We start from the raw sequence: 12,746 nt of genomic DNA, 5'->3' as shown, positions 1-12,746 counted from the left end.
TGTCATTACAAACTGCTTCAGGGTACAACTTTACATTTTAAAACTTATTATGAGGCTCATAATGCTTGAAACTGACAAGGTGTGGCTAAACTTGATCCAAGGGAGTCACCTTTGGAGGTTCAGATAGCCTTGTAATTAAGGTGGAGAGGCTCACAGGCTAAAATGTCCTTGGTGACAGGACACTATGCAGTGCATTTTTCCACATAATACTATGTTAATATGATGTGAAGCTCAGGAAACGAGCATTAATAGTCCCCTTAAAAACTTCATGCCTTTCATTTCCTGCACAAGACTTCCAATTATTTAGGGAAGAAAATAAATTTCTCCACTGTGTTTTCCCCTCCTTTTCAATAAAAAAGTGACCTTCCTTTTGTGTGACCTGCTTGATGTTACTGTAGTGGTTGAAAATATCACTATTTCCTTTCTAGAGAAAAGGTCAATTACTCACAACATCCTCCTTTCTTTAAAATGTCTTTCAGACTACGTTTACACAGCAAAAAGTCAAGTGGAGATTCAGTTTACCTGGCTTATTGAATTGATATTTAGACAGCCAAAAAAGATAATTCATAGCCTAAACTTACTTATTTTTTCAGCTTCACTTGTTTATTAACCAGAGTATATCTGTTTGTTTATTCATGTATTATTTTATTGTTAACATGAGTTTTGAGAACTAATCACAAGTTGTCTTTCTGTCTTTCTTGTCCTTTTCTACTATGTTTATCGAGTTTCCATACATGTGTATGTTTCTGAGTTTTTTTTTTTTTATAAAAAGTATAATTGTTATCATTGTGCTAATACCAGAATTTATAATAGCTTTGTAATAAATCTTCATACCTTGTATGAAAAGATCCTCCCCACTGTCCTTCGTTAACAGTATCCTAGCTGTTCTTACTTTTTCAATGATCCAATGGATGTTGGCAATTTGATCTCTGGTTCCTTTGCCAATTCTAATTCCAGTGGCAGATTTTATTTTCTTGGGCTTCAAAATCAATGTGGGACAGTGACAGCAGCCATGAAATTAAAAGACACTTGTTCCTTGGAAGAAAAGCTATGACAAACCTAGACAGTGTATTACAAAGTAGAGACATCAATTTGTTGACAAAGGTCTGTATAGTCAAAGCTATGGTCTTTCCAGTAGTCGTGTATGGATATGAGAGTTGAACCATAAAGAAGGCTTCAGTTCAGTTCAGTCACTCAGTCGTGTCCGACTCTTTGTGACCCCATGAATTGCAGCACATCACCAACTCTGGAGTTCACTCAGATTCATGTCCATCGAGTCAGTGATGCCATCCAGCCATCTCATCCTCTGTCGTCCCCTTCTCCTCCTGCCCTCAATCCCTCCCAGCATCAAAGTCTTAGTACTGAAGAATTGATGCTTTTGAACTGTGGTGTTGGAGAAGGCTCTTGAGAGTCTCTTGGACTGCAAGAGATCAGAGCAGTCAATCCTAAAGGAAATCAACCCTGAATGTTCATTGGAAGGACTGATGCTGAAGCCGAAGCCACAATAACTCGTCCATCTGATATGAAGAGCCAACTTGTTGGAAAAGATCCTGATGCTGGAAACATTGAAGGCAGGAGGAGAGGGAGATAGAGAATGAAATGGTTGGATGGCATCAATGACTCAATGGACATGAGTGTGAATAAATTCCATGAGATAGTGAAGGACAGGGAAGCTGGCATGCTGCAGTCCATGGGGTCACAAAGCGTGGGCATGACTTAGTGAGTGAACAATAAAATAGCTGTTCTTGATCTTTTCCTTTTCAATATAAAATTTAAAACCAATATATCAAGTTCCCAAACCTTCTGTTAGGATATCAGTTGGTATTATATTTAGCTTGATTGGTGTTATATTTTTAGATAATTGAGATATCTATAATATTGAGTCTTTTTATCAATGTGGATGTCATGGTTATTCATCTATTTTAGTACACCTTTAAAATTTTATCTAATTTTTTCTCTATAAAGATCTATTTTACATTATTCCTTAGTAACTTATTGTACTGTGCTAAAATTATATCTTTATATGGTTTCATTTTACATTTGTTTTTTTTTTTTTTTTTAGTTTTAGTTTTTTATTTTTTAAATTTTAAAATCTTTAATTCTTACATGCATTCCCAAACATGAACCCCCCTCCCACCTCCCTCCCCATAACATCTTTCTGGGTCATCCCCATGCACCAGCCCCAAGCATGCTGCATCCTGCGTCAGACATAGACTGGCGATTCAATTCACATGATAGTATACATGTTAGAATGTCATTCTCCCAAATCATCCCACCCTCTCCCTCTCCCTCTGAGTCCAAAATCTTTGTATTTTATTTAGAAGTTGGCCATCTATAAGTGAAATTGGCTTGTAATTTTTCCCTTTTATATTTATTCTTTATATGGTAATAATGTCACATTAACTTTACAAAATAAAGGTACATTACTCTTTTTATATTCTTTGGAACAATTTATATATATCAGATGTCAATTCCTTGAATTTTTGGTCAAAATTACATGTAAAACTGTTGGTATGTGATCAATTTTTAATGGCTACCAAATTTTTTAATGATTATAGATTCCTTCCATTTCTTCTTGAGCAGTTTTCGGAAGTTATAATCATCTTGGTTATTTCTATTGTCTTAAAGTTTCCAATTTTCTCTCCTAAGTTTATTTATATTTATTAAGGACATGGCCACACTCACTGTAAATTGAAGTATGACACAGATATACCTAGATGTGGCACAGCAGTCAATCAAATTACATGGCGGTAGTAGGTCAGTCCTCGGAGAAGGCGATGGCCCCCACTCCAGTACTCTTGCCTGGCAAATCCCATGGACGGAGAAGCCTGATGGGCTGCAGTCCATGGGGTCACTAAGAGTCAGAAACGACTGAACAACTTCACTTTCACTTTTCACTTTCGTGCATTGGAGAAGGGAATGGCAACCCACTCCAGTGTTCTTGCCTGGAGAATCCCAGGGACAGGGGAGCCTAGTGGGCTGCCATCTATGGGGTCACACAGAGTCGGACACAACTGAAGCGACTTAGCAGCAACAGCAGCAGTAGCAGCAGCTGGAAGTCAGTCCTTCCCTGGAGGAGGGCATGTAACCCACTCCAGTATTTTCATGTGGAGAGTCACATGGGTGGAGCAGGCTGGTGAGCTGAAGTCCATGGGGTCACAAAGAGTTGGACATGACTGAGACAACTCAGCAGCAGCAGGCCAGTCCTTAAGCACTAACTTCCAACCTAATGGTATAAAAGGCAGCTGATTTCTGGACTGGGCTTCTCACACTTGGCGGGTTTCTTATTCACTGCAGGTGTGTGGGTCATATTCTGGAGGAACTGGCATTGGGAGCTTCATCTACTTGTATTCTTGTCTCTCTTTGTGAAAGTGAATGTGTTACTTGCTCAGTTGTGTCTGACTCTTTGTAACCCTGTGGACTGTAGCCCACCAGGATCCTTTGTCTATAAAATTCTCAAGGCAAGAATACTGGAGTGGGTTGCCATTTCCTTCTCAGGGGATCTTCCCAACACAGGGATGGAACCCCGGTCTCCTGCGTTGCAGGCAGATTCTTTACCATCTGAGCCATACTCTGTTAAGGTGATAATAAAGGCAACTTGACATAGCTATGAATTTTCATTCTCATTAGTGTTCACAACTGGAAATAACACTTGTAGTATGCCTAAAGTCAATATTATTCTCTTATTACCATATACCTCTACTCAATCTGTTGATATTTCTTTTTTCCCTTCCCTGGCTCTACCAATATTCCCACAGATTTAACTATTTTACAAAGCTTTAAGAAACTAGAAAACTATATTCTAACTTAGTTGATTCTCTTTTGTGTAGCTTCAGCTTCCAATTTTACCATTTTCTGCATATTATTTTTTGTTCTTCAATTTCTTTGGAATTATTTTGTCTTTATTTTCTAATTTCTTAAGTCTTACCACATTATTTTCAGCCTTTCTTTTTCTCTAACATTTATATTTTAAATATTAAATTTTCCTCTAAGGATCACATTGATTATGTGGCCAAATTGTAATACTTTATTATTGCTAGGTTCTAAGTAGTTTTGATATCTATTGTAATTTCTTCTGCAATTTAGAGGTCATTAAAGTTCAATTCCTAAATTTCTAAAGGTTCTATATTACCTGCTTGATATTAATTTTTAAGATAATTGCCTGTGGTCAGAGAAAATATTCTATATGAAACCAATGTAAAAAAATTATTTCAGTTTTAAGGTTTTATACATGAGTATAAAGTAATGCTTAAAATTCTCCAAGCAAGGCTTCAGCTATACATGAACCATGAAATTCCAGATGTTCAACCTGGTTTTAGAAAAGGCAGAGGAACCAGAGATCAAATTGCCAACATTTGATGGATCATCGAAAAAGCAAGAGAGTTCCAGAAAAACATCTATTTCTGCTTTATTGACTATGCTAAAGCCTTTGATTGTGTGGATCACAATAAACTGTGGAAAATTCTGAAAAAGATGGGAATACCAGACCACCTGACCTGCCTCTTGAGAAATCTGTATGCAGGTCAGGAAGCAACAGTTAGAACTGGACATGGAACAATAGACTGGTTCCAAATAGGAAAAGGTGTACGTCAAGGCCCTATATTGTCACCCTGCTTATTTAACTTATACACAGAGTACATCATGAGAAACGCTGCGCTGGAGGAAGCACAGGCTGGAATCAAGACTGCCGGGAGAAATATCAATAACCTCAGATATGCAGATGACACCACCCTTATGACAGAAAGTGAAGAGGAACTAAAGAGCCTCTTGATGAAAGTGAAAGAGGAGAGGGAAAAAGCTGGCTTAAAACTCTCCATCAGAAAACTCAGATCATGGCATTTGGTCCAATCACTTCATGGCAAATAGATGGGGAAACACTGGAAACAGTGTTAGGCTTTATTTTGGGGGGCTCTAAAATCACAGCAGATAGTGACTGCAGCCATGAAATTAAAAAACACTTACTCCTTGGAAGGAAAGTTCTGACCAACCTAGATAGGATATTGAAAAGCAGAAGCATTACTTTGTCAACAAAGGCCCATCTAGTCAAGGCTATGGCTTTTCCAGTGGTCATGTATGGATGTGAGAGTTGGACTGTGAAGACAGCTGAGTGCCGAAGAGTTGATGCTTTTGAACTGTGGTGTTGGAGGAGACTCTTGAGAGTCCCTTGGGCTGCCAGGAGATCCAACCAGTCCATTCTAAAGGAAATCAGTCCTGGATCTTCATTGGAAGGACTGATGCTGAAGCTGAAACTCCAGTACTTTGTCCACCTGATGCAAAGAGCTGACTTATTTGAAAAGATCCTGATGCTGGGAAAGATTGAGGGCAGGAGGAGAAGGGGATGACAGAGGATGAGATGGTTGGATGGCATCACCAACTCAATGGACATGGATTTGGGTGGACTCTGGGAGTTGGTGATGGACAGGGAGACCTGATGTGCTGCGGTTCATGGGGTTGCAAAGAGTCAGAGACGACTGACTGGCTGAACTGAAGTGATGTATGTGTGTGCGTGTGTGTGTGTGTATGTGTATAGCAGTCTTTTTCTGTCATTTTTTAGTCATTCTTTGTCAGAAGGTATTTATTATACTTTTAGATCACATTTCTGTAAACTACTGTATAAATTTAACTGTTAATACAGGACATCAAAATTCAATGGAAGAATGATATTTTATTCTTTAAAATTATTTAGGGATACAGATGCTTTTAATGATAGGAAAAAAAGAAAGAAAATTTAAATTTAAATCCGGACATTGCCTCAGTAAATTTGAACTGAGAATTATTGATTTTTTAACTATTGGTAATTTAGTCTCATCCTGTAACACTGAATTAAATAGAAAAAATTTGCAAGAGAAGGTTAAAATCTGTAGGTAATTGACAGAAGAGAACTTTCACTAATATTAAATAAGAGATAGGGTGGCTCACAAAGAGTCGGACACAACTGAGTGACTTCACTCACTCACTATGGAGGATAAAGAATATGTTTCTAAGTTTAGTTGCCAAGGCAAAAACATTACTTGAAAGAGAAGTTAAATATTCTAAACCTTTAAAAATATAATAATAAAAAATGTGGAATTTTAATTATATGTTTTGTTAATAAGTTTTAATCAAAAGTAGAGAAAGGTGGAAAGTATGCTGAGAATAGTCAAGAGGTAGATTTACTCACCATTTTGCACCTCTTCATTCTTTCTCCCTTCAATTTACTCATCTTTATCAGATAACTCATATAGTGCAATGCAGTTCTGTAAGATTAAAGAAATGACTCTCTTGTTCTCACTGATTATTTTTTCGTGAATGGTTTACATAGGGTTCATTTATGACCCTGAGGCAGTTAGAGGATTGGAAACAGCAGGGGCTCATTCTTATACTTGAAATGGTGGCACTGCTTCCATTTTCAGTCATGCCATCCCTAACAGTTCAATGCTAAGTGGCTTGGGACTTTTCCCAACAACCTTGGACCCTGACTGTTTCCTAATTATTTCACATTTTCAGCATTTTTGGATGACCAAATTAAATATGAACCAATCCATCATCTAAAATAATACCCCCCTACCACCCACAAAAAGGCAAACCTGAACTTAAATAGTAAAACAATGGTTATAAGCTGGGTACTAGTAACAGAATGTTTCAGCTCCTCTTATTGGTAAAATATTTATTTTGGGTTTCCAGGAGATGCAGTGTCTTGTTAAGTTCCCAATAGAAGACAGACAAAAGAGAGAAATCCATTCATAAATTCTTAATTATGGAGACATGAGCCTGCTGAGTGACTTCAGGGACAAAGTCAAAGGAGCCTCACTGAATAATTACTGTTTATATGTTAATTCAATGTATAAGGTAGTGAACACTTTAAACTATTAAATTTCATCTTTACAACAGCCATGAGGTAGGTACTATTATCTTCTCTATCTATGAGAGAAAACTGAGGTATAACAAAGAAAAGGGTTTTCAAGTTCACTCAGCTGGCATGTGATGAAGACAAGACAATGAGCAAGGCAATATGGTTCCAGAGTCTTCTTGGTCTTGGGTTAGCCAATAAGAGCCATTTATACCATGCTTGATGAAGATACATGTTTCCTCTCAAATTCACAGGTTACCCAGTTAGGTTCAGCTTCCTGAAAAAGATTCTACTTAAAACTCCAAATCTCTCAGTGGTAATTATCAGTCAATATTTATAGAAGACAGTTAATTTAGCGATGCAGGGGAGAAAAAAGTTTCTTCTACACTGTTATGGTCCCTGGGTGGGTCTGAAATTAAACTGATAAATTAGCAGGATAAAAAGTATATGTATATATATATATACACACTTTATATAAAGCATACATAAAGTGTGTATATATATATATATATAAAATATGTAAAGTTTTACTTGACACAGGTTTATAAAAATGAAGACTAGAAGAAATGTTTAAAATTTTTTTATGCTGGGTTTGATAAAGAACAGATAGTTCTGGAGAAATACAATAATCAAGGGATATGAGGTAAGTGTAGCAATCTGGGAAAACCTTAGGAAGGCCTGTTTGGATCCTTCTCCGGGTCCCATTGTCTTCAGAGAGAAAGCTGCTGCTCTCCTCTGGGTGGAAAGCCACTTTCACACGAGGATTTTATGGCCTGTTTCAGGGGAGAAGGGCAGGGGAAAGTTACTCTGACTGACTTTCCTGCCTCTGTTATTTTCTCAAACTCCTTCAGTTTACAATATTCAGCAAACCAAGTGCCATCTTTTGGGATAGCATATCCTGAACCCTATTGGAGATATATAACAAAATGACAATAAAATTGCTTATTTTGTCCTGAAAATATAAAAAAAAAGTTTACAAAGGGGAAAACATTTATGAAAATTTGACTTTAAATGAGAGAAAATTTATAGTGAGATGTAGTATTTCTTGAATGTTGATTAAGTCCTTAGTATTTTTTTAAATCCTCCACAAGGGCTCATTCTTTGACACAGCCATAACTGATCTATTTTCTAAAATTATCCTCTTTTTGCAAATTGGTGCTAATAGCAACTGTTTTCAATAATTGTCCCTGGAAATCAAGGCCATTCAACCTAGAAAAACTCCATCTGGAAAAAAGGATTGTAACTAGAGCTCATCGATTGTAAGTTGGCCATCAGAACTGACATTCTGTGTATCCACAATGAAGCTCTATAATGCTTGATAGAAAATCATAGGAATAGCTATCCACTTACTTGCTATTGGATATAAAATACAAAATAACTATCCAAAAAATATTTTGTATAAAATACAAAATACCTACTATCTTAGGAAAAACAAATAGTTTTTCTTCACCTGTTTGAATTGATTTTTAAATTATTTATAAAGGCTTTTTAAAAAGACAGATATATACATTATTACATACATATAATTGTAATATATTTATAAAAACTTTTTAAAGGGGGATATGTGTATATATGTGTGTATATCTCTTTTTAATTATTTGACTTCCCAGTACACTCCTTCACAACATCCACAGCTCTACCTGTCATATATTTATTTCTCTAAACTTTGAAAAGTTGAAGGAAAAAAAAGGCCAACTGCGGTTTAAGTACACATGGCATAGGCACTTGCAAAAATCTGTGGTTGCTTGGCAACAACAGGGTGCCTATTTGGAGAGCTCAGAGAAGTACACAATGTGACTTTAGGATGGATGAAGGGCAATGGGAGGCACTGAGTTGACTGAAATGATTCTGAACTTAGAAACAATATTCAAATAATATACATCTCTGTATGTTATTATTCCCAAATTATAATGTGACTGCTCAGCTCCCCTCTGTAGATCCAAGAAACAGAGAGCTTCAGAGACCTAATAGATTTTTGAATTTTACTTCTATAACTATGTCTCATGCAGTCAAGGTTTGTGGTAACAAGACTGAAATAGCATTTTAATGACCAGAGTATTTATCACTGCCTCTCTGGTCAATTGATATGTTAGTCAAAAATATTTGATTTCCGCCTCACCATCCTTAATAAAGATCAGCAATCTTTAAAAATTAACCACATGCTGTTTTAATCAACATATAGCTTTGTTAATTACTAGTTCATTCTTCATGTCCATCTGTTTTTAAGATTTTAGTGAACCTGTGCCATATGTTCGTGTAAATATAATAAGCTGGTTGCCATGTAAATATAACATTTTCAAGTGTGTTGTGTAACAGTCTTTCAATTTATGCATACTGTTGTCTGTGTTTTGTCTTCAGTGGCTTAAGTACAAAACTGATAACTTTGTTAAATGCCCCACTAGGCACAGTTTCTATCTGAAGCTGTTTTTATGTGTGTCTGTGTGTACGTTTGTTTGCGTTGTTTGGTTTTTAGTTATTGAATATTGTGCTAGGGGTTCAGACTCTTTTAAGATATAGCAAAGCATTTGCTTGAGAGTTCTGGAAATTTCAGCATAAAAGTGAGATAGAACTTTTTCATACTCACTCCATTCAATAGTATAATAACTACCAATTCACAGCAAATATGATCCATTTATCTTAAACGGTAAAACTAAGTGATTCATGTATGTAGATGCTTTAATTTTGTGACTCTTAAGACTATCCCAGCTTCTAGTTTATTCAGAAAACTCACTTGATGAATTGATCAGACACAGGCATTTTCACGTTTTTACATAAGGGATTGCTGAAATTCATCAAACTGAAAGATGATGAGATTGGCCAGTAGAAAGATTGTAAGAATCAAATTAGGGCAAATTTGGGCTTTTTGAAGAAGAAAGTACATTTTCAAATACTTCTCTGTACAATAGGCTTAAAAGATTGTTTCAGTAACAGTTTAATAGCAACCAAGATGTTTGAACCCAGGTGGTTATGGATATAGCAATCAAGAGGAATCTAACCCACAATATAACATTGAAAATGAAATAAATTTAAAGAAACTCAGATCAAAGTCAAATTGTGAAATGAGTATTAATCCCCAAGACTGTTGACTTTTTTCCTGAATTTAAGAGGTCAGTAAATTAAATTTGCTAATGAAGTTTAGTGGCAGAATATTTTCTGGATAGCCACAGAGAAAAGACCTGGGGAGTTCTTTAAAAAAGAAATGAGTTTGAATACATTAAAAAATCAATTTGAAAGGAAAATAAGATATCCTGTGTGAAAACAGGAGGCTGTCCATTTGTGACGTCACAGGAGGGAACAAAGCAGGTCTCACTGAGATACTTGCTGCCAGGATCTCCAAGTGAAGTAGCTTGGTCATGTCCAACTCTTTGCAACCCCATGGACTATACAGTTCATGGAATTCTCCAGGCCAGAATACTGAAGTGGGTAGCCTTTCCCTTCTCCAGGGGATCTTCCTAATCCAGGGATCAAACCCAGGACTCCCACATTGCAGGCAGATTTTTTACCAGTTGAGCCACCAGGGAAGCCCAGGAATACCACAGTGGGTACCTATCACTTCTCCAGCAGATCTTTCCAACCCAGGAATCAAACTGGGCCCTCCTGCATTACAAGTGGATTCTTTACCTACTGAACTATCAGGGAAGCCCAAAGTATCTCCAAATACTTTGAAGTATCTCCAAAGCAAACTATAAATCAGAATAGTCAGAATGAGAATTTGGTAACAGAAACTCGGGAAGAGAGGGTTACAACTGCTTAACCTGTATTTACATAATGTCACTATTTATTGGACCTTTATTTACTTTTCTGTGAATGAGTAAATGGGTACTACAGTTAGATGGTTCTAGCATATGTGATAAGATAAGTAGTATAAATCTGTCTACCACATTTTTCTTTTAATCACAACAGCTCTTCCCATGTTACCAATGTTCTTGAGTTCTGTAAGTATCTTTCCCTAGTTTTGTTGTATATGTAATAAACAAAGTTGAATATTTATTTCCTATGGGCCCCCAAATACACTGGATCCCATGAGTGTATTATTTTACAGAAGCAAGCCAAAGGTACATTGAAGATAGAATTAAAGCTGTAAATCTTAAAGTATGAGAGACTTTATTTTTTTGAGTTCCAAAATCACTGCAGATGGTGACTGCAGCCCATGAGATTAAAAGACCCTTGATCCTTGGAAGAAAAGCTATGACCAACTTTGACAGCATATTAAAAAGCAGAGACATTACTTTGCCAACAAAAGTCCGTCTAGTCAAAGCTATGGTTTTTCCAGTGGTCATGTATATATATAAGAGTTGGACTATAAAGAAAGTTGAGAGCAGAATTGATGCTTTTGAACCATGGTGTTGGAGAAGACTCTTGAGAGTCTCTTGGGCTGCAAGAGATCCAACCTGTCCATTCTGAGGGAGATCAGTCCTGAATATTCATTGGAAGGACTGATGCTGAAGCTGAGACTCCAATACTTTGGCCACCTGATGCAAAGAATAGACTCATTAGAAAACACCCTGATGTTGGGAAAGACTGAAGGCAGGAGGAGAAGGGGACAAAAGAGGATAAGGTAGTTGGATGGCATCACCAACACAATGGACATGAGTTTGAGTAGGCTTCAGGAGTTGGTGATGGAAAAGGACGTCTGGCATGCTGCAGTCCATGGGGTCACAAAGAGCTGGACATGAATGAGTGACTGAACTGAACTGATCCTGGATTATTCTGATGGGCCCTGTATATTTACATGCACTCTTAGAAACAGGAGGAGGAGGCAGAAAAGCTGTCAGAGAGAGATACAACCAGGGAAGGAGAGGCAAGAGATTCAAAGCATGACAGGGACTTGACCTGACATTGCTGGCTTTGATTATGGAGGAAGTGGACTGTGAGCCCAAGAATCCAACAGCCTCTAGAATCTGGGAATGGCTCTCAGACGACAGCTAGTAAGAAACAGTCCTATAAGTGCTAGGAACTGAATTCTGCTAATTTAAACAAGAAAACAGATTTTCATTTAAAGCCCCCAAAGTGGAACACCCTGCTGACACCTTATCCTAACCTGTGTCAGATTTGACCTACAACACTCTGAGATAATAAATGTGTGTAGTGTTGAACTGCTAAATTTGTGTTAAACTGTTACAGCAACAATAGAAAATGAATACATCCCCCTTTCCTTCGCAAACATATCATATTAATATATACTATAAATACCAATTTCAACTTTGTTTTTTTCACTTAAAAATATATCTTGGAGATCTCCCCATATCAGCACATAAACAGCATCATCATTCTCTATTTTTTCTTATTTAACATCTTCATAGAATTTCATTTTTGGTATCAATCTTACTTTATTTATTGATGGATATTTATGCAGCCCAAGCTTTTGCTTTAAAGGTAATGCTGCAAAAAACAGCATGATGTGTGTGTAGGATATCCATAAAGTAAATTTCCAGAGGTGCAAGTAGTCAGAGAGTACATATATTTTTAATGTTAATAGACACCCAAATAGTACTCTCCGTAGTTGCTGTTGAGTCATTCAGTCATGTCTGACTCTTTGAGACCTCATGACTGCAACACCCCAGGCTTCCCTGTACTTTACATCTTCTGGAGCTTGTCAAACTAAAGTTCATTGAGTCAGTGATGCCATCCAACCATCTCATCCTCTGTTGTCCCATTCTCCTCCATAGAGGTTGTGCTAAATGCTATTAATAGTTAGAAAATCTAGGTAATTTTGCCAATATTGAAAATGAATAATATTCCCGCATGCACTTCAATACGACTTTCTCACAATGAATGAAATAACACAAAATTTATTCTAGTTTCAGTGATAAGATGCATGGTCATTCTAATTTTGCTGCTATCTCTACATTCCCGAACCTTGTTCTTCACTTTTCCTCTCAATTTCCTTGTAGATTTTGGAGGGCCACTGATTTTG

This window comes from Ovis canadensis, chromosome 1 (assembly GCF_042477335.2).
Source record: "Ovis canadensis isolate MfBH-ARS-UI-01 breed Bighorn chromosome 1, ARS-UI_OviCan_v2, whole genome shotgun sequence".
Taxonomy (NCBI): Eukaryota; Metazoa; Chordata; class Mammalia; order Artiodactyla; family Bovidae; genus Ovis; species Ovis canadensis.
The sequence above is the reverse complement of the archived record's forward strand: the minus strand, read 5'-3'. Positions refer to the sequence as shown.